Source organism: Cygnus olor, chromosome 4 (genome assembly GCF_009769625.2).
Source record: "Cygnus olor isolate bCygOlo1 chromosome 4, bCygOlo1.pri.v2, whole genome shotgun sequence".
In the NCBI taxonomy this organism is placed as follows: Eukaryota; Metazoa; Chordata; class Aves; order Anseriformes; family Anatidae; genus Cygnus; species Cygnus olor.
In genome coordinates, this window is record NC_049172.1 from 11,391,552 (window position 1) to 11,411,407 (window position 19,856).

The 19,856-nt window shown below is 38.6% G+C and overlaps 1 protein-coding gene across 1 annotated transcript in view; it reads left to right on the forward strand.

Annotated features, from left to right (window-relative positions):
* Positions 1–19,856, forward strand: part of SNCA (synuclein alpha) — a 70,083-nt gene that overhangs the window by 14,796 nt on the left and 35,431 nt on the right. The window lies entirely within an intron of this gene.

Here is a 19,856-nt window from a genome sequence, read left to right on the forward strand (position 1 = left end):
AACAAACAAACAGCAAAGAAAATATCTGCATTTTGTAGCTTGTATTTTGAATGACCCACAGGATTTGGGAACTTGAGGAGGATTTGGGCATCTAACTTTAAAGCCTTCATATATTTGAAGTGTGATCTAATGATGATTCTGAACTCAGTAGCTTCTAGTAGGGCCCAGCAGTTGTACTGCTGCTGTTCAGTTGAATGGGAAGATAACTGTTTTTCCAAATAACTCAGGACTGAAAAGGAACCTGCTAGAGCTGAGAGGTCAAACAGCTGAATCTCAAGTTTAACAGCACAATTTGTATCCTTTGCAGATGAAAAGCAGAAGGGGTCATGTACCAGTTCACTGATACATTGCATCTTAGGTCAAGATGTAGCTGGAGAGTCCCTATTTTCCACGATTATAATGACATGAACTCAAGAATGCCTCCAAACCATCCTGAACTCATCAGATTAAATTTGCTCTAGCTTATCATATTAAAAAAAAAAAAAAAAAAAAAAAAAACTGTAGGTATTTTTATTTCAGCACAGAGGTGAACATTATATATTTGCTCAATACCAAGATTCACATTTTATTGTTGATCTACTGCAGTCATATTCTTCCACTTACACTAGATGAAAAGTGGCCCCTTATAGCTGGTGGGAATTATACTTCCCAAAACATGTATATTTGTGCTTGGAGACAAAAATAACCCAGAAGAGACAAACATCTCCTTTCATACTGTTTTATGTATGAACATTTGTGTGTTCATAATAGCAAACTGGGGTTATGAAGAATACTAGTATTTGCACAGAAATATGGGTGTCATATTGATTTAGAATGAAGAAGTTCTATGGCATATCTTTTTTCCACTTAGAGTCCAGAAGTGCTGTTAGAATTGAATCCTTAAATGCTCTTCTTTATCCTTATCTGTTGTATTTCTGTCAATCTTACAAATCTATTGGTGCTTAAGTCAGATGAAGAAAGTGGTATTACATTGTGGTAGGCATTCACTCTGCTGCAGTAGATTGGTCTTGAAAATATGATGGTTTTGTTCTTTTTCAAAGGAGTTTTTGGGGGAGGGGTGTGCTTTTAGTCCCTTTTTGTTCAGATATAAAGAAAATCTTGCTTTTGATGTGCTCACGGTCCTTTGTAAAAGCTATTTTGAAGATTTATAGATTTGAGTATCTAATGAACATGCCAGGGGACACATGAGTATGGAATGACCAGAGTAGTGTAGTCTAATGTTCACCAATAGCCCTTTGGTAGTTTTATGTCGAGAATATTCTTTTCTGTTGGTAGCTCTTTGAATCCTTTAGTGGGGTGTCATAAGAATCATCATTGTTTTAATATGCGATTGTCTACTTTAGTATTGACCATAACTAAGATTTTTTCATGTTCATATTAATATATACTTATAGTGCCTTATAAAACGTGATACAAACCTTGACAGACTTTCATTTAGTTCTCTTCTGTATATTGTAATGCTTAAATATGAGTCGTGATGGTTATAACAGAATAAAATCACATCTGTGAAATTAAAGAACATCTATAATGTGCATACATATTATTTTATAGTCCTATAAACAGCATCATTATTTTCAGCCCATGCTGTGTTCTTTAGATACACTAAACCATACATTTGATTTTTGATGCTGGTATTTTTAGACTGAGATTCTCAATCATGTATGCAGTATGGCCACCTAGCTGATTAGTACCTATGGCTCTTAAAAGACTACTCTGCATTTCTGTGTCTTACTGTTTTTGCAAGGGATGAACAGCCATTTCAAAAACATTGACATCTAAATTCGATCATGTAAAGGTATTATAAAACCTAGTATTTTTTGCATTCATGTGCAGTTCAGAGATACATAAGATTCATTTTGATTTGGTTTTTCAAGTATAGTGATGTTTGGGTGGGGACCAGTTGTAGGCATTCAGAATACCAGCCATGCATATGGGACGGTTTGGTTTCAGTGATCATATCCACACTGGAAGTGGGTCCCTTTGAGGAAAGAGGATGGGGTTTCTTGAAATAAGAGAAGGTACAAAAGAAGCATACAATGTGAATCTTAATGTAACTTTGTTTATATATCTCTATAACATAATGTCTCTTAAGGCTGTGTTATCCCTAGTCTACTCTGAACTGGGAATATGCAACTATGACTTGCAAATTCATTCCTTGAGCTTGAGTGTGGTTAGCCAGTGCCTTTTACAGATTGTTCTTCCTATGGACATCTATTTGAGTTTGTCCTAAAGCAAATGACTGTGTATCCCACGTGCAAAAAGAACATTTGCTCACACAGTGCAAGTCACGAGATTTGAGCGGAAAATGCAAATTATCCGTCAAAAGTGGATAGAAACGTCATTACAGGCTGATCTTCTTTTTATTTTTCTCCACAGATGACTAAAAGGCATTAGCTAGTAATCTGTTTTAGTTGGATTCTAAATTTCTGATGAATTATTTCTTCCAGTTCATGTGGACCTGCAAAATCAGGTCCAAATTCTAACGTTAAGTTGGAGAAACAACGATTTCCTGAGGCCTCTTCCAACCTGAATTATACTGTGAACTCAGAAGGCTGATAAACTCAGCCTCCGTGCAACTGGAGGCCATCAATTACAGGGTCAGGGACTGTGAATTAAATATGATCAGCTGTTTCCCAACGTGTCTGGAAGCCCATATAAACTAACAGTCGTTGCTGGGATTTTCCACTAGTGATTTGTGTGCGAGTGTGAAAGCCCGTAATCTTGCATTGTGACTGGCATTTTTCTTGTGCCATGATGGAACTCTGGTTTTGACTTTGAACTCGTTGAAAACAGTCACAGTGTATACCTGTGGATAAAAGGGTATTTGTGCAAAGGAAATACTGAGCAAATTCTTGGTAAAATGCTTTCTAGAGACATTTGTATGAGGTTGGCTCCTATAGCTTTTAATACTGGCTGTGTGGCATTTTGCACACCACGTGGCCCATGACAAGCAGGCATAGCCATCCAGCCGAGGCCAGCCTGGAGGGCTGCTGTCACACCATGCTGTCAGCCATCATGACAGCTGAGACTAGTGAGTGACAAGGATGACTTGATAGTGCCATTCAGAGAACTGCTCCAGGGGGTTTACACGTTGGCAGAAACTCACTACTTAACACAGTGAGGATGATTGCAGTTAGTAGGCTTGCATTAGCATTAAAAGGGCTAATGCACTACAGGTAGTGTTTTAATAAATGGCAAAACAATTCTTAAGATTATTTAGAATTCTAAACTTTTTCATGCTTTGCCAGCCTGCATCGACTCAGATTTTATTTCTAGCTTGCACTAGCTTTTAGCACAGAACCTATTAAAACCATATTAACTCTTTATAAAGTAGTTATAAATTTAAGCCTAATTTTAAAGTCTACCAGCAATAATACTTTTATTTGTAATCATTTTAACTCCTCCTGGAATCAGAAATGAACTTCTCCTTTTCATGCTTCCTCCTTTCTGTTAAGAGAAGACAATAAAAAGAAATACTGCAGTATACAGATACAAGATGTGTTTTACATTTTTACATTTATTCTGTGCCTGTGCATCATTTATTTCTGTGTAGTGTGAGTATGCTTCTAAATTAATCATGTAAAAGTCAAAGAAAAATGGAAGATTAATAATGATTACGTTTGCTGTAGAAATGAACATGCTTTTTCCTAAGTCAAGAAAACTGTAAAATCCTTTGAGTGCTCTATTTTCAGCTCAACATGGATGTATAGATCCAGTTAATGTGAAGGGGTACTAGCTAGTGATTAGCTATAATATAGAAAACAAAATATGGATTACAAAGTTTTTTACTTTAAAAGGGGTAATTAAATAATGAAAGTTCTTAACCTCACAAAATTCATGTCATTCCATGTTTTGGTTCTCTAACATTTTGGAAATAAATCTGTGTGTAAGTTCACTGATTTCTATGACAAATAATTTTATTTATACTACTCTAGCACCAAAACAAACATACAAACAAACAAAAAACAACCACCACCAACAAAAAACTGTCAAGCTCAAACCTCAAGTTACTTGGAGAACAATGCAAAGATTTAAATGGTAAGATGTGCAACACAGAAAATTTAAGGCAAACAGTAACAGGCCTCATCCTAAAGATCTTGCTTGGTATCTGTATGCCCTAAATCCTTTTTTTTTTTTATAAAGTGTCTCTTAATTTAACATATTACATTCTGAATTATACTTGTGAAAACAAAATTACAGTAGCAGATAATATAATAATTATCATATAAACAAAGTATAGTTAGAGAGCAGGTAATATAGCTCATTAGTTTATTTACCAAGCTTGCAGGGAAGAGTGAGAAGATTGCTCCAGCTGATCATTGACACAGAGCAATGCCCCTTCTTCATCTCCCCTGCTTGTCCTTCCTAAGGAGCCTGTATCCTTCCATTCCAACACTCCGGTCGTGGGAGTCATCCCACCACGTCATGCCAATGAGTTTATAGCCTTGCAGGCATGCACACATCTCTACCTCCTCTTGCTAATGCACCTAGCATGGTGAATAAACATAGAGACATTTAAGTTGGGCCCCTGCTGAAGTTCACTTGCTGGTTGGAGTGTCTGGAATTCCTGTGTGCTGCTCTTCACGTGCTCTCCTGCTGACCCATGACCATGTCCAGGCTCTGGGCATCTATCACTGGCGCTGGTATCAAACTGGGGAGAAGTCCTTCTATACGTTATCTTATACTGAAATATCCAAAAGCATTTTAGTAGTTATCTTGGGAAGTTCAAACAGATATTTTCTCATTTTGTCTATAACTTTTGAAATATAATGTGCATAATTCCTTCTGTGAGTTAATACTGACATGACACTTGTAAAAAGCTTGGAACTGTTAAAATTGATTTTTAATGTACTTTTTTTGTGAGTGACATTCCAGAAATAAGTCTAATCATTGTAAAATTTGGTTTTAAAATCTGCATTTTAATAGAATATAAGTATCTCTTAGGGTTCTGACCACCTTTACATGCAGTGTACACTGCAGAATGCTTGTCTTATTGAAAGATCACTGTTCCATATCTTCTTACCAGTCTGTACATGAGTCAATTAGTCTTAAAAAGTTTAGCTCGGAAACACAAAGGAAGAGCTACTCAGCATAGATATAGAATTCCCTCATTCAGAAATGGAATTACGGAGGGTGTTTGTTTGTTTGTTTGTTTTTACCACCTTTCCATTACATTTCATGCTTTTAAACAGCTGATGTCCCTAAACACTATTAGACCCCAACAAATAGCAGGACAGTAAGCGTGAGATACGTGAGACTTAAGCTGCTGTCCTCTTGTTGTAATGAGCAGGTTTATTCCTTTCCCCTGGAGCTTATTATGGCTAAAACATAAAGTCATAAATTAAGGAAAGAAACTGTAGCGAGATTTCAGATTGGCAAATGCAGAAATAACTTATATCCTATTAACTTCCAGACCTGGTGCTTTTCTACAGACACCGTAGAGCAAGTAGTCTAAGAGGATGCAGTATCATCTAATTGCCTTCTTTAACTACTTCACTCCATTACTTCTTGCCATTTCTGGCTCTAATATAAGGCCACATCAGAGAATGGATGCGTTTGTGATAATCTAGATCCCTGTTGAGCCTGACAAGCAGCCAGAAGTCTAACCCTCTGCTGTGGTTTAAGCTGGCATGCAGCTAAGTACCACACAGCCATTTGCTCACTCTTCTCCCTGCCCTGCCATGGGATGGGGCAGAGAATTGGAGGAAAAAGGTAAAACTCATGGGTTGAGATAAAGACAGCTTAATAGGACAAAAAAAAAAAAAAAAAAGAAAGGGAAATAATAATAGCAATAATGATAAAAGTATACAAAATAAGTGATGAATAATGCAGTTGCTTATCACCTGCTGAACAATGCCCTGCCTGTCCCTGAGCAGAAGCAACTTCCCTGTCCTCCCCTCCGCTCCCTTTCCCTCCCACCAACTCCCCCCCACATTTTATCATTCATTGTGATTCCATATGGTATGGAATATCCCTTTGGCCAGTTGGGGTCATCTGTCCTGGTTCTGTCCCCTCCCAGCTCCTGTTACACCCCCAGCCTCCTCACTGTCAGAACAGTGTGAGAAGCTGAAAAGTCCCTGGCTTAGTGTAAGCACTGCTCTGCAACAACTAAAACATCAGTGTGTTATCAGCATTATTCTCATCCTAAATCCAAAACACAGCACCATACCAGCTGCTAGGAAAAACTTTATCCCAGCTGAAATCAGGACACCCTCTAAACTTGAACCAAGCAATGCCAGTTCTGGCTTGTGGTGCAATGTACAGGGTGAAATTTTTGGTTGTTCAGAATTGGCCCAGCTGTGGTTCTGATGGTGACACTCATGCTTTGTCTGTGGAAGCAATTGTAGCAGTAGACTGTGCTTTTGGAAAGCTTTCATCGGTGATTTGCAGTAGAAAAACTACCAGACAGTGTTGTCTTTGGGGAAACCAAAATGTGATAGATGACATATAGAAGCAGGCCTGCTTATGTAGTCACAACCGAGCATCCATCAGACAATACTTGCTCTCAAATTTCTATTTAAATTATAACAAAGAGCATGTAGTTTGAGATAGGGTTGCTTCTTCCCTTACCATTTTATTTCTTTATCTGTGCATAATGTATGAACAAATGCTGCAAAACTGAGAGGGTATTTATCAGGAATTAGTGTTGTTTCCTTTTTTAATGTATGTAGATGAACTGAGAGTGGAAGAACAAGGGAAGAGATTAATCCCCATTAGGGGATCCACATTATTCATAAGCTGAATCACTGAAAGCACCTCTTAAGAGAAACCATTTGTTAGTTTTTTCTTCAAATTCATGAAGTAAATGGGATTGCCAAGTGAACTGAGATCTGTCTTTGATTACAGTAGAGCCGGACTGATTCTGGCTGGGCCTTTTGTACAGGGGATTGAACTCTTCAAGTCTCAGAGTTACCAGCAGTATATTGTATAACAAAACACTTCTGAAAATCTAATCCATATTTCTGAAACAAGTAACACAGGAAACTTTAATTTATTGTAAACTATAAGGCACTTCCAGGTAGACAATATTAAGATTTTGAATCTGCTTTATGAACACAGTCAAATCTCTATTTGAACATTGAGACATTGAAACACTATTTGAAATATTTATGAGGCTGGGGAATATAGAGATGAATATGCACAGGAAAATAACGAAAACTTTGGAAAAACGGATGATGCCTGACTCCAGTTAGGAGTGCTAGAGATTTGTGTGTGTTGACCAGAGTGGTGAAGTGCTAGGAGGATTTTGAATTGTGACCTATTCCTAGCCTCCCTGGTTAGCTGAGAAAATGCCTTTCCTGTTGTGGGGCTCATCGTCAGTATTTTTCCTCAGAGGGCAAAAGAGCAGCGTTTAAAGGCAGACTGTTCTCCGTGTTAAAGCATTTCCATCATTTTCATGTATTGACATATCTGACTCAAATAGAACAGGAGTTGTTTGAGTCGCAGAGCAGGATAACTTGTGTGGTATTAGCTAGATGTCCTGGAGTTTATTGCTCTTCATTAATTCAGAAACAACTATCAGTTTAATGTAAAGGTCTCATGGGTTTTCCTGGCTTCCTGCTGTGGGATAACATTTTAGTGCAGACTGATGTTCCCAGTCTACCTGCTGCCTTCTGGCTATAAAATATTCCTAATTATCTGCAGAGGAATTTAGATTGTGGAGCTTTTGGGTGGCTTCATACTGATCTTTCTTTTCTAGCAATTGCTCAACTGCAGATTTACCTTTGACCCTAGAGAAAAAAACTACCCTCCTCACCCCGATCCTAAAAACTCTTTGCTAGCTAATAGAAGGATGAATGCATTCTGCAATATGCATTTTTCATATGTAATGAACATTTCTAAATCTATCTACAGTAGCAAAATACATCTTTAATTTGTGAAGGAGAAACAAAAGGCCTTTCCCATGTTTTCATCAGGTGAGTGACGTCTGCATTTATTGTAAGGGTTTGCTTGTTTGAAGTCTATGCTTTTTTTCTTCTCTGTTGCGTTCTTTACTCTCGTCTCCATTCCAACTCTTTCATTTCCAATTTTCTTTCTAACCTAATATATGCCCTCATAGCATGTTCCAGGCTGCTGTGTTCCTCTCTCCTGATCCTGGTTGGTTGTGTGCACAGAGACTTAGCTGTGCAAGTCCCCCAGGCTCATGTGGCACTAGTTCTGTTTCACAGTGTTCCAGTCTTTCCTATGTATCCATCTGTGGGATTTCATGCAGTGTTCACAGTCATATATTTTTCCCTGTTCTAAATAGTTGCCAAACCCATGTTAAATATTCAGGAAAGTGCTGCTTACTTAGAGCAATATGTTTAAGTTCGTTTGGGGATGATTCATATTCATGCCAACTATTCCTGTTCGTGCCCACTGTTGCACAAAAGATTTTGCTGTTTCAGATAGGAAACAGTTTTATGTAAACCATGATAGCTGTGCAGACCTAATAGTGGTATTTTTGTAAAGCTTAAGGTACAGGTTTGATAACCTGTAAGTCTCCTTCTGCTGTGTTTTGGTCTTTCTTTTCTCTGCTGGCCAATATCATCTGTTTAAGCATAATTCAGTTACCCTGGAAAGGCATGGAGTTTAAATGTGATTCATTTGGTGCCTATCTGGAAGTCATCTTCAGAGGGTTTGTGAAGATAGCTGGTGCCATTTGCTGATATAGTACAAGCCAAACATTGCAGTTGACAGGTTTTAGCTAGCAAAAAGTTTGTGACAGGTGCTGAAGTGACATTTTTGGCAAAGCACTGCTACATTTTTTTATGTCTGCCAGTCTCTGTTCAGCAGAGCACTGCAGTGAGGTGCTTGATAGGTATGAGTGGCAAATTGAGGTCCTGGATTGCTGTGCTGATGAGAGTAATAGAAACTTGAAAATGACTTGGGACTGAAGTGTAGAGGAAGTTTCTCTCTGTGGAGAAATAAGGTGATCTGTATTTTCAAAATATCATCTAAAAAGCCAAACAAACAAAAAACACCTGTAAAAGAGAGGAGGGAGGAAGAAAGAAGGCAGAATGCTTTGGTTAGGATCGCCTACTTACTGGCAATGCTGTAGTTATTACTATTAGTAGAAGGGGAGTTTATATAAGGAGTAGTGATAATCAGCAAGTATCAGTGGCATATGATATACCCCATTTTGATGGCTATTTTGATCACCGATGGAACTTCCTAAAGAGTCAACATGTGTCTGCAACTTCTCCAAAGCTGCTAGATTATTACTAAAGAGAAAGGAAGCCATGATGACCCATCTTTTCCACACTAAACTAACATCTAGCTTTCACCTGCTTTCAGCTGTGTTAAATCTGCCCCTTAGAGGAATTTAAGAGGCCTGTATAAGGATTATTGATAAGCATTTTAGTTGCAAATTACTTGTCTCTAAGTACTTGTTTCAAAAGCTTCTAGCTTCTAGTCTAGAGATCAGAATTTGTTACTGGAGAAAGTTAAATTTAATATCTCAGAAATACTTTTTTTTTTTTTTTTTTTCCAGTGGCTTGTCTAATGCAAAGTGTTTCCTGTGAGGAAACTGGAGGTGTGAGCTGCTAAAGATGTCCTCCAAGAACTGATTTTTGCAAGACTGAAGCAAACCCAGATATGGGTTTTGAAACGTACTGGACATATTAATTGCCTTCTAAGGTTTTGGTGTTTGCTTTCAGAGCTGTTTGCTTATGCTTTGTCAGAACGTACCCAGCTAGTAAAGAATAACTTCTTTTGCCCTGCTTAGTAGATCAGCCACAAACAGAAAGAGGAGCAGTCTGTAACTGTACTTCCTTTACAAATGTATAAAATAGGATTTGTGCCTTTGAGGCTGCTTAGGCCCTCTTCCCCACCTCCTACTCCATCCTGTGCAGAAAGGATATCACCTAGAGCAGCTGACACTGCCAGTATAATTTCAGCCATGCCTGTTTCTTCTCAGGGGCTATGGGACGAAGCAAAGGCTCCAGGCTTTTTTTTTTTTTTTTCTTTTCTTATAACTTGGCATTGTGAAATGTAATCCCTTCTTCATGCACTATTATATGTAAAGGAGATACAGGGATTTTTCTCTTACCAATTCACCGTGATGGGTTAAGTGTCCAAAGGATGCACTCTGGTCTAAACAAAGGTATATGTTTCCCACCATAGAGTGGTGGGAAAAAATCAATTAGGGTGTCAGAATGAGTGTCACTCATAAGAAATGTGTTCTTATCCATAGTGACAGCTTTTGTAACATGGACGGTCCATTCCTGCTGAAGAAGGGAATGTGCCAGTAGCTGAAAAAGCTATCAAATATTTCAGTTCAATACTTAACACCTGGCATATCTTAGCCGCGTAAGAATTACATTCTAAGATGCTTGTTTAACCTGTCTGACTTTGCTAATGCTTTGTGTCATTGATCTGAACAAATGCTTCTTTTCAGGTTCCTAGTTGTATCAGGTTTAAGGGATGGGTTGCTTTTAATTTTGTGCTCACAACATTTTACCTTACAAGTCCCTCAAGGTATAAATTACAGAGTTCAGATAGACATGTTGTATTTAAATTATTTTGTAGAGAAAGATCAGAGATTGAACAGAGTTGAAGGCTGAATTAATTTCCCTCTGTGGAAATAGTTCTTCAAACAGGTCAAGAGAAAAGTCACTGGAAAGGTGATGTCAATTTGAGTGTGTTTCATGCTGGCACTCACATTGAAGAAAGGTTTCTCCCCTTCCTCCTCATCCCCACCGTGTTCTTAGAAATTTATCTGAAGTGCATTTTCTGTATTTGGTCATGCTGGACCAAGGCATTTAGCAGCTAAATGCTTGTCCTTGTACACAGCATCAAGACAGCCTATGCGCTGCCCTGTTGTTGGTTCCTCTTGTTAGCTTAGAATTTATAAAACAGATTTTTGAAATGAGGATGAGGTTCTTTTTCCAAATATCATTATTTCAAATAAATTTCATGGCTTTACTTTAAAAAAATAAAGTAAAAAGGAATAACTAGTAGCTTTGAAGGAGGAAATATGTTTGAATACAGCTGACTGGCAGTCTAAACTAGTATAATGAATTTGCTTTTCATGGTCATCAGAATAATGTTTCCTTCACAGTCTATTTTTGGAAGGGGTGGCGTGCTCATCATTCACAGGAAAGGTAACAGATTTAGTAATGCTTCTTTCCACCTCCTACACACTATCTATACATCTATGAAATAAGGATTTAAAGTCTTAGTTCTCTTTGCAGATTTTTCCCTAAGCTTCATTTCAGAGGTGTGTTTATAATGCAGCTGGTAGGAATTCTGTAAATGCCTGCTGTTTTCCAACCTGGGGAAACAAGGGAAGAATTAATGAAACCACTATAAAAAGCAAAACATAGGTCTTCCTCTGGAGTCTGTTTGGGAGTGGTAAAAACCTTAGATGAGGGTAGTTGATTTGTTTGTTCATCATGTTCCTGGGTTCTTTGTTCCTTAGCTCAATTTTTTTACTCTAGATTTCAAGTGTGGTACATTACAGGCAGTGAAGTAACTGTATAGAGTCCTTCACTGGCTTCTTGAAGGGGAATCAAACTTGGCCGTTCATGTCAGTATGCAGGCCATGAGAAGAGAGCATGGAGGACTATAGGTCATACTTGAAGTAACGTGGATGAATATAACTGGTCAAGATATCTAAAGCAATGGCAATCACCTCCAAGATACATTGTTCTGCTAGCTCAGGCTGTTAAGAGCATTCTGGTACCTGAAGTTCTGTGTGTGCTAAGGAACACTTTGCATTTATAATTTGCCTGAGAAGAAGGTAGCTGTTTTAACCAGGACAGACAGCTCTAAACCCATCCTGGCATCATCCATTGACGAAATGCTGTTGAAAGTTTCTGTCACGCTTTGTGCTGGTAGATCTTGTTGACCTGGCAGTGTATTCTTTACAGTAATTATTACAAAGCCAAGTACATAACTGTGTTATTGCAGATGGATTACAACAGTGCCCATGAAAGCAAAACAAGGTTAGTTTGCAGGTAAAGTTTTCTCTTTAACTCTGCCACCGCTACTCCCTGCAGCTCTGAAATGTGTGCTACTGCTGTATGCAACACAATGATCAGCTCCGCTGTGGTCTTTGGCAATTGCTCAGATCAGCTACTAGGCCATTAAAAGTTGCAGATTTTAGATCTGGAGGTCTCTAAGGTCTCTGGTATTGAAGCCATGCCTGCTTTTAGGTCTGAGGGGGCTTTAATTTTGAAAGCTCTGAAGAGGTGAGAGCAACTGTAGTTTTGCAAACGCAGCATGAAGCCTGGTCGTGTAACAATTACTGCAGTAGGTGGGTGCTTAAAGCTAAGATTGCACTGATGGCAGCAGCTTAGTTTCTGGGCTCTGGTAAGCTTTGTAAGTATGTATATTAAAACCATTTAGTTGATACCCTTTTCAGGGAGAAATCAGAAGGAAAATGACACATCAGGTATTGTGTGAAGTTTGCAGGCTGTAATGTGCATCCCATGTCAGAGCTTTGCTACCATTTTAGAAATCATATACACATTTAGCTAAAGATTGATCATAGCTGTGGATGGTCTGTCAAAGGTTTTTTTGACGTTAGAAGGATAAGGAACTAGTCACAGTTGTCTGTGGAATGATAATGCTTCAAGTCTGCTTTTCAAACACTGATTTGTTTTAAAAATTTTTTAATATTACTTATTTACTTATTTATTTATTTATTTTGGAGAGGAAGAAAGTTTTTCCTTTGTTGTGAAAGTACCCAAATCATTTAGGTGAACGAAAGCAAGTCTGTGCAACAATGCTTAGAGTAACTCTGTGCACAGGGTTTGGCACTCACAATCATATGCGTCTTAGTACCTCTGCCACCCTTTATTCTTTTCAGCCTGTGGTGGAAGGGAAGAGTTACTACGAAAATATCCTTTGGGGAAAGAAGAGGCAGAAGTCAAGCAGCTCTTAGATCTAGAAGCATTCATTGATGTTCTAGGACATGCAACTGTAGGTTTCTTTCTCACATGTTATTGGTATCTCCTCTGAAATGCTCTGAGGTTTTTTCTCTGCATCCCCTAGGTAGGAAAAGTCAGTTTTGTGTTGTGGAGACAAAGCTTGCAGTGGGGGCATGTTGGGTTCAGGAAATATGAAAAGGCTGGGGAAGGGACATCTGATGGCCAGGGAGTAAGAGGAAAAAGAGGATGACCATGCATGAGAGAGGGTAGCTCTCTTATTTCTTTAATGCTCAAAACATTGTGAGGCAACCTCTTATTCCCATTTCCTTTGGGATATGGGATGCTGGCTTCAAATTCCACCTAAATCTCTGCTGCTGCTGTTTGCAGTGTCCTGGGAACAGGGAAGAAAGAGGGCTCAGCCAATGGTACTGTGTGTGCAATGGTTTCTATCTTTCTCTTACACCCAGCTCATTATTTTTTGCTTGGCAAATAGTGGCTCTGAAGTCTAGACACCCTGGAATTTGAATATTTGAGCTTGATGTTTTCCCTTTTTCTTCAGTGTTGGGCATTAACATAAATCCTATGGGAAGAAGAGATTGCATCTTAGATTCTTTATTTCTTCAGCCACCTTGTGTTGGTAGACACTGGTTTGCCCTTCACCAGGATGGCAAGGGATGTGATTGTCCATTGTACGTGGCATGACACTGACACTCAAAGCAAGTGCTGAGAATTTCAACAAGGCATAAAGAATTTTCTTCCAAGTGTTGTCTCTCCTCTTATTCATATTTACTGTTTTAGAAATGTTTGTTGGGCATATACCACAGCTGTAACCACTTCCTTCTCCTGAACTCTCATGTAGCCTGATAGATCCAAACTGGATTGACGCGTTCTTGCTTTTCTTCTGAATCATAACCTTACAAGTCAATTTTTTTATTACCCTTATGCTCAATTTCAGTTATTTAAACTGAAGACTAACTTGCTTGCCCAGATGTAAATAGGTATGGGATTTTTATCCTATGGGTCTATGCAGGAGGAACTGAAGATGTAGTTTTTCTGGAAACATCTTTATAAATGGTGATGATGCAAGGAAAATAAGATCTTATCTTGACTTTGTGGCTTTTCTTTACATTTAGATGAGCATATCTGGTATTCAGAGAAAAAAACACACCTGTCATAGCATTTACTAAAGATTCCTTAGAAGGAAGAAAACTTGAAATAACTTGTAATTTTTGTTGTGACATGAACTGTCCCTTGCTTGCAAAAATCATGTCAACATTGCTGTTAAAATCATGACTGAGTTTCAAACTACAGTATGTATTATACTAATGAAGAGCTACTATGTTAGTGTCTCGTCTGTTATGTCCCTTTTTGTAAGACTGTCATGTAATTTCAGATTCACATCTGAGACACATTGAATTGTTCTGTTTGTTTAAATCTCTTCTGAGGGGGAAGAAGGAATTTGCCTGGCTCATCACCAGACATTGTGGCCTGTCCTTTGGAACAGGGTAGATGGATATCTGTCTGTTGATCGATGGCTCTTTTCGTTAACAGAATGCGTAAACATCTGACAAGATGCCATTCAGCATGTGCCACAGTCTGAGACTGATTAGAGAGGTGGGGACAAAGAAATACAGCTGTCCTGTTTCCTTTTGCCTAAGAGGAGCCGTCTTCCTCACAATGAGGCATTGCACAAAGTTTTCTCACTTGTTTTGGGATGAGAAGCTAACAGAAGAGGAGTTTGAAAGGTCTACTAGTAGGAACCAAGTACATCTTAGGAGTGAGGGAGCCTTTGGCTGATGTTTGAATTGAACTATGGATGTGAAGAAACACAACTTCAAGTCCAAACTCAAAAGACTAGACAATAGTTCAGCAATTGCGTGTTCTGTGGAATAGCACTGGGGGAGACTCGGCACACACTTGCCAGTGAGTTATGCGTGAGAAAGAAGCATTCACTGAAAACATATGCTTGTGCTTGACTGCATGCTACTCATTATCAGCTATGTCTGGGTGTGCTAGAGGGGGTTAATTACTGTAATATGTTAACATTAAAATTGGAAGTGCGTCAAGGGTAAAATTCAATCATAGAATCATAGAACGTTTTGGGTTGGAAGGGGCCTTAAAGATCATCAAGTTCCAACCCCCCTATGATGGGCAGGGATGCCACCCACTAGATCAGGCTGGCCGAGCCCCCATCCAACCTGGCCTTGAACACCTCCAGGGATGGGGCATCCACAGCTTCTCTGTGCAACCTGTTCCAGTGCCTCACCAACCCTCTGAGTGAAGAATTTCCTCCTAGCTTCTAGTCTAAATCTCCCCTTCTTTTAGTTTAAAGCCATTCCCCCCTTGTCCTGTCATTGTCTGCCTGAGCAAAAAGTTGTTCTCCATCCTTTTTATAAGCCCCCTGTAAGAATTGAAAAGCTGCAATGAGGTCACCCCAGAGCCTTCTTTTCTTCAGTCTGAATTTCCCCAGCTCTCTCAGCCTTTCTTCATAGGAGAGGTGCTCCAACCCTCTGATTAACTTCGTGGCCCTTCTCTGGACCCATTCTAACAGATCAACATCCTTCGTGTGCTAGAGACCCTAGACCTGGATGCAGTACTCCAAGTAAATTCTTCTATTTTTCAGCCATTCAATAGTACTTTGGTGAGCAGGCATGCTGTACTGTAGTCAGTGGTGTTGGCCATGAAGTAAGGAGGGGTTCCAGCGTTTGACAGGGAAAACAATCAAAAGTGAATGGGCATACTGATAATATAAAATAATCTGAACTACATATTCATGTTTTGAGTAACTGATGAAGTGGAACAGCAATATTTTTTTTTCCTTAATAGTATGCTTTCAATTGTGTCTCTAAGTAGATTGACTACACTGAGTGTATAGTTTCATTAATCAAAGTATGTCCTTGGGATGTTTCCATGAAGATTTTTTTTTCTGGTTTTCTGGACTCTGTGCTCAGAACAGTTGTGACACATTTCTGCTTGTCTTTTACTGTCAGAGTAATGCATGCCATGGGTCACAGGCATTCAGATTTTTGTTAATCTCGGGCACAAAGCTTTATTGAATAGTGATCAGGAAGAAGTTTCTAGAAGCTGGAAATTACTGGGATGTACAATTTTTCTGGTATTTAAATGTGACATGGCAATATTTTGTTCTTAGTAGTGGTATTCCACATCATGTTTTGTCTTCCTCTCTACTTTAATGTGGGAATCAGCATTATTCATCTGGGCAGGTGCTGTATTCCAGAGACATCAAGCAATAGGTGAATGACATCCAAATAACACAGAGCCGCAAGAAACATTCTTACCATGGAAGAGTGGTATTGGGGTCTGGTAAATTCATCCCTTGATCCCATTTCATATGAGACCTTGCCTCATGAAGAAGGATTGTTTTAAGCCTGTTGACTTATTTCAGTTTGTATCATTGTTTCATTGATCACCCTGGTATGTCTTGAAGATTGGTAAGATTTTAAAGAAACTACAATTTACTAGGAATGAGAGGGTAAGGCTAGTATGGTGTCAGCTGGACAAAGGTGACAGTTCAGTTTTGTTCACTTCCTTTGACAGTAAGCTTTATCTCATTTTTTCCTCAGCCATGTCAAGCGTGGACTGACACTCCTTGAGGGTGAGTTCAGAAGGGAAGGATGGGGAAAGACAGGAAGGAACGATGCTTTTACTTCAGCCTAAAACACTTGTGTTCCATTCACTTGGCATTTGCTTTTTATTCAGGATTACTCTGGCCCTAAATATGCCATATCAACAGTTTTGTTCTCCTAGACTGTGTAGAGACTAAACATCTAAGAATCTGAGATAATTTGGTACAAGGCCAATTTCAAGCTGAATATATATTCCACTTCTTGATCATCAGTACTGATGTAATTGTGATACTAGTAACAAGGTGAAGAAGCACAGAAGCCAAAGAGTAGGATGCTTTTGTCATCTGTTTTGTTCTTTAGCATTGAATGTATGAAATAATGTTCAGTGAAGCACTGCACAGAACTGCTTCACAATTAAAAAATAAATAAAAAGTAAATAAACACAGATGTGAGTAGTTCTGTTAGACAGTACATCCAGACTATCATATATTTGTTTACCTGAAGTAGAACTGTATCAATATCCAGTTAGTCTATAGTTAGTCTATTGTTTCTGCTTTGGTCAGTGACAAGCGTACATAGCCTTTTAGCTTATTTTCCCCTACTAGCATATTTACTCCTCTGTACACAGAATTTTGAATTCTCTAGTAAGTGATAATAATTTTAGAATTATCTTATCTTTTTTTCCACTTTCCACTCCTCCTTTTTTTTTCTTCCCAGCTCATGCAGTTTGTGTCTTCAGCAACATTTTCTTGGTAACACAATAAGCTATCAGACCCTTCTTCAAATTGCTGGAGAAGCAGACAATTTTTGCATAGTGATGGAGTCTTTGTATAGCTGCTGAGTATACCAGATAGAGCAATTGTAAGGCTGGTCAAATTGCAATGCAATTCAGTTCTTGAACAGTTGTTTTGTGAGGACAGGGTGGTAGAATACAGTATATTCTAGCCTTTTTCCTTCACTGCATGTCCATCACTGGAACGAAAAGTGTTTAGGCAGAAAGGGAGCAGAGCTTATATCTCCTTTGTAGTTTGGATTCATTGAAAATTATCCAATCTTATTACTGTTAGTGATCGCAGATGGAGCCAAGTTTACACCAGGGAAACATTTCAGAAGAACAGAGCTGCAGCTATTAAAATTTCAGTGAGACGTATGTGAGATTTTGCACCATAGTGATTATACTTTAAATTTCAGAGAAAGAATTTTGCCTTGCTTACTTTTGCTATATCTTCCAATGCATAGTAATTCTTTCATCCTTGTGATTTAAGTATTAGCCTAGTACTTGGACTGTATTTGAAATGTTCCCTACACAAACTCATATCCAGTAGGATGAACTATGATAGCAGCATTGTTCTATGTGTGTTTTTCTTGACTTTCTTCTTCTGTGTCATATTGTTTAGACAGGACTGTCTCAAATCTTGCATATAAATGTCTAGTTCTGTTTGAGGTAAGAGCTGAGAAACTGAATCAAGTGTTCAGTGCTGGTTAATATTTAAAGATGCAGTTAAAAAGTATATATTCAGACATCCTGAATTGAAAACAGTGGGCTCATATGTGACTTCTTATGGTCAGTCCAGATATGATAGATATAGATGTTGCAAAAACAACTGGATTTGCATGGTCCGGCTCCATTCTAGAAGACAGCAAGCAACATGAGTCCTGGTCAGTCTCTCCACATTGACTGCAGTAGCTTTGAGACAGGTCCTTGTGGAAAATGAATTAGTTTACCTCTTCTGTGGCTGGGGCAGAAGATTCCTTATGCCTTAATGGGTGTCATTGAGAGGAACCTGTGCACAGGGCAGTGTTGTCCCGAAGCTAATCATGTTGATACTTGTCTTTTTGTACTTCTAATACTGGACCAGACTCACCAGAAACACCTCCCCAGTCACAAGGGATTGACTGCTAAGTGCCTCCCTCAAATCCATTACGAATTGAAATAAAAGCTTGTGAGTAGAACATTTCATGCTTTTTTTTTAGTAGTCTTTGGGTGAAGAGTCCTATGCTGTTGCCTGAAGTTGAACTGTATCCTGAGGAGTGTATAATTTGGATGGATGGAGTAATACAGTGCTCCAGACTTTGTAGGTGTACTGCTTTTTTTGCTTTAGGATTTTATTTTTTTCTTACGTTTTATACAGAAAAATGCAGAAGTGTAGTCCACTAGAACAAGAGACACAAACATTCAAACTGACAAAAATCATTTGTTCTTACACTCCAAAGAGCATGCAGATTATTTCCAAAAAAAAAAATAATCTTAGGAGTCAAATGTTGCTTTTCATCTTTAGAACAGATGCTTCTAGTCTGTTGGAAAGCTGAGTCAGGAAGCTTAGATTCCTCTCACCGTCTGGGAGGCAGAAGAAGGTACTCTACTACTTAGTCCAATTAGTAATGCTGATGTCAGAGGTGGGAACCTGAAGTGGCCAGTTGTCTACCAGAAGTAGACCTATATGCAAGTGCAGATTCACTGCCTCAGTTTCGATTTAGGCACCTACAGGTAGTGTTCAGATGGTTTATTAGAGCATCCTCTGTGACTTTGGCACCAGTCTAAGGATCAAAAATCTTTTTCATGCTGAAAACTACCACAGATCTGTCCCTCTTCCTGAGAGTGCAGAACAACCTAGGGACATCACTGCAGGATGCTTGACTTCATGATGTGAAAATTAAGTTGCAGGCCTGTCTCAGAGGGAGACAGTGCTGATTTTGGAGGCCAGAGTTGGACGATCAGTGTCATATTCCTCTACAAAAACTATTTGTATTAATTAAAATTTGCCAGCACTCCTAAAGCATTTTAGAAACCATGCTGTCAACAGCTTCTGAATGCTGAAAGAAATGTTGACACCAGCTGTCTACCCATGCACAGCCCAACCCCCATGAATCACTTGTCCTCTCAAATTGAAACTAATTAAAATTTTATTTGGGTGATGACTGTTTGTCTTAAGCTTTTCGAAGATTAAGTTGCTTACAGTAACAGGAAAACAAAGCTCAACAGCAATCTCTTTTGACAATGTTTCTATTTAATAGCTTTTAATATAAAGACAAAGGGGAGTCTCACAGAACAATGTGAAATTCAGACATGACACTGGTTTCTTCAGATTCAGAAATGCATCTTTTGGTACTACTGCTTCGGAAGGTTCAGAGTTGGATTATACATACAATGTAAGATTTAAATTGTTTATTGTGCTTGTTGAAATTACAAGTCACTGAATTCTTTGATGTTGCTTATGATATTAAATATTTAGTGAATTTTGAAAGGAAAAAATGGCGGATTTTTTGGCCTTCTACACTGTTGAATTAAAATGAAATATTTGAATTAAAAGATACTTAAGTGGCTAGATCTTCAGTTAACATTTGCTGCCATAGCCTTGGTTGTTTCTCAGTCCTGAAATGTCTAAAAATGAAAGTATGAGAATATAATTAGTAG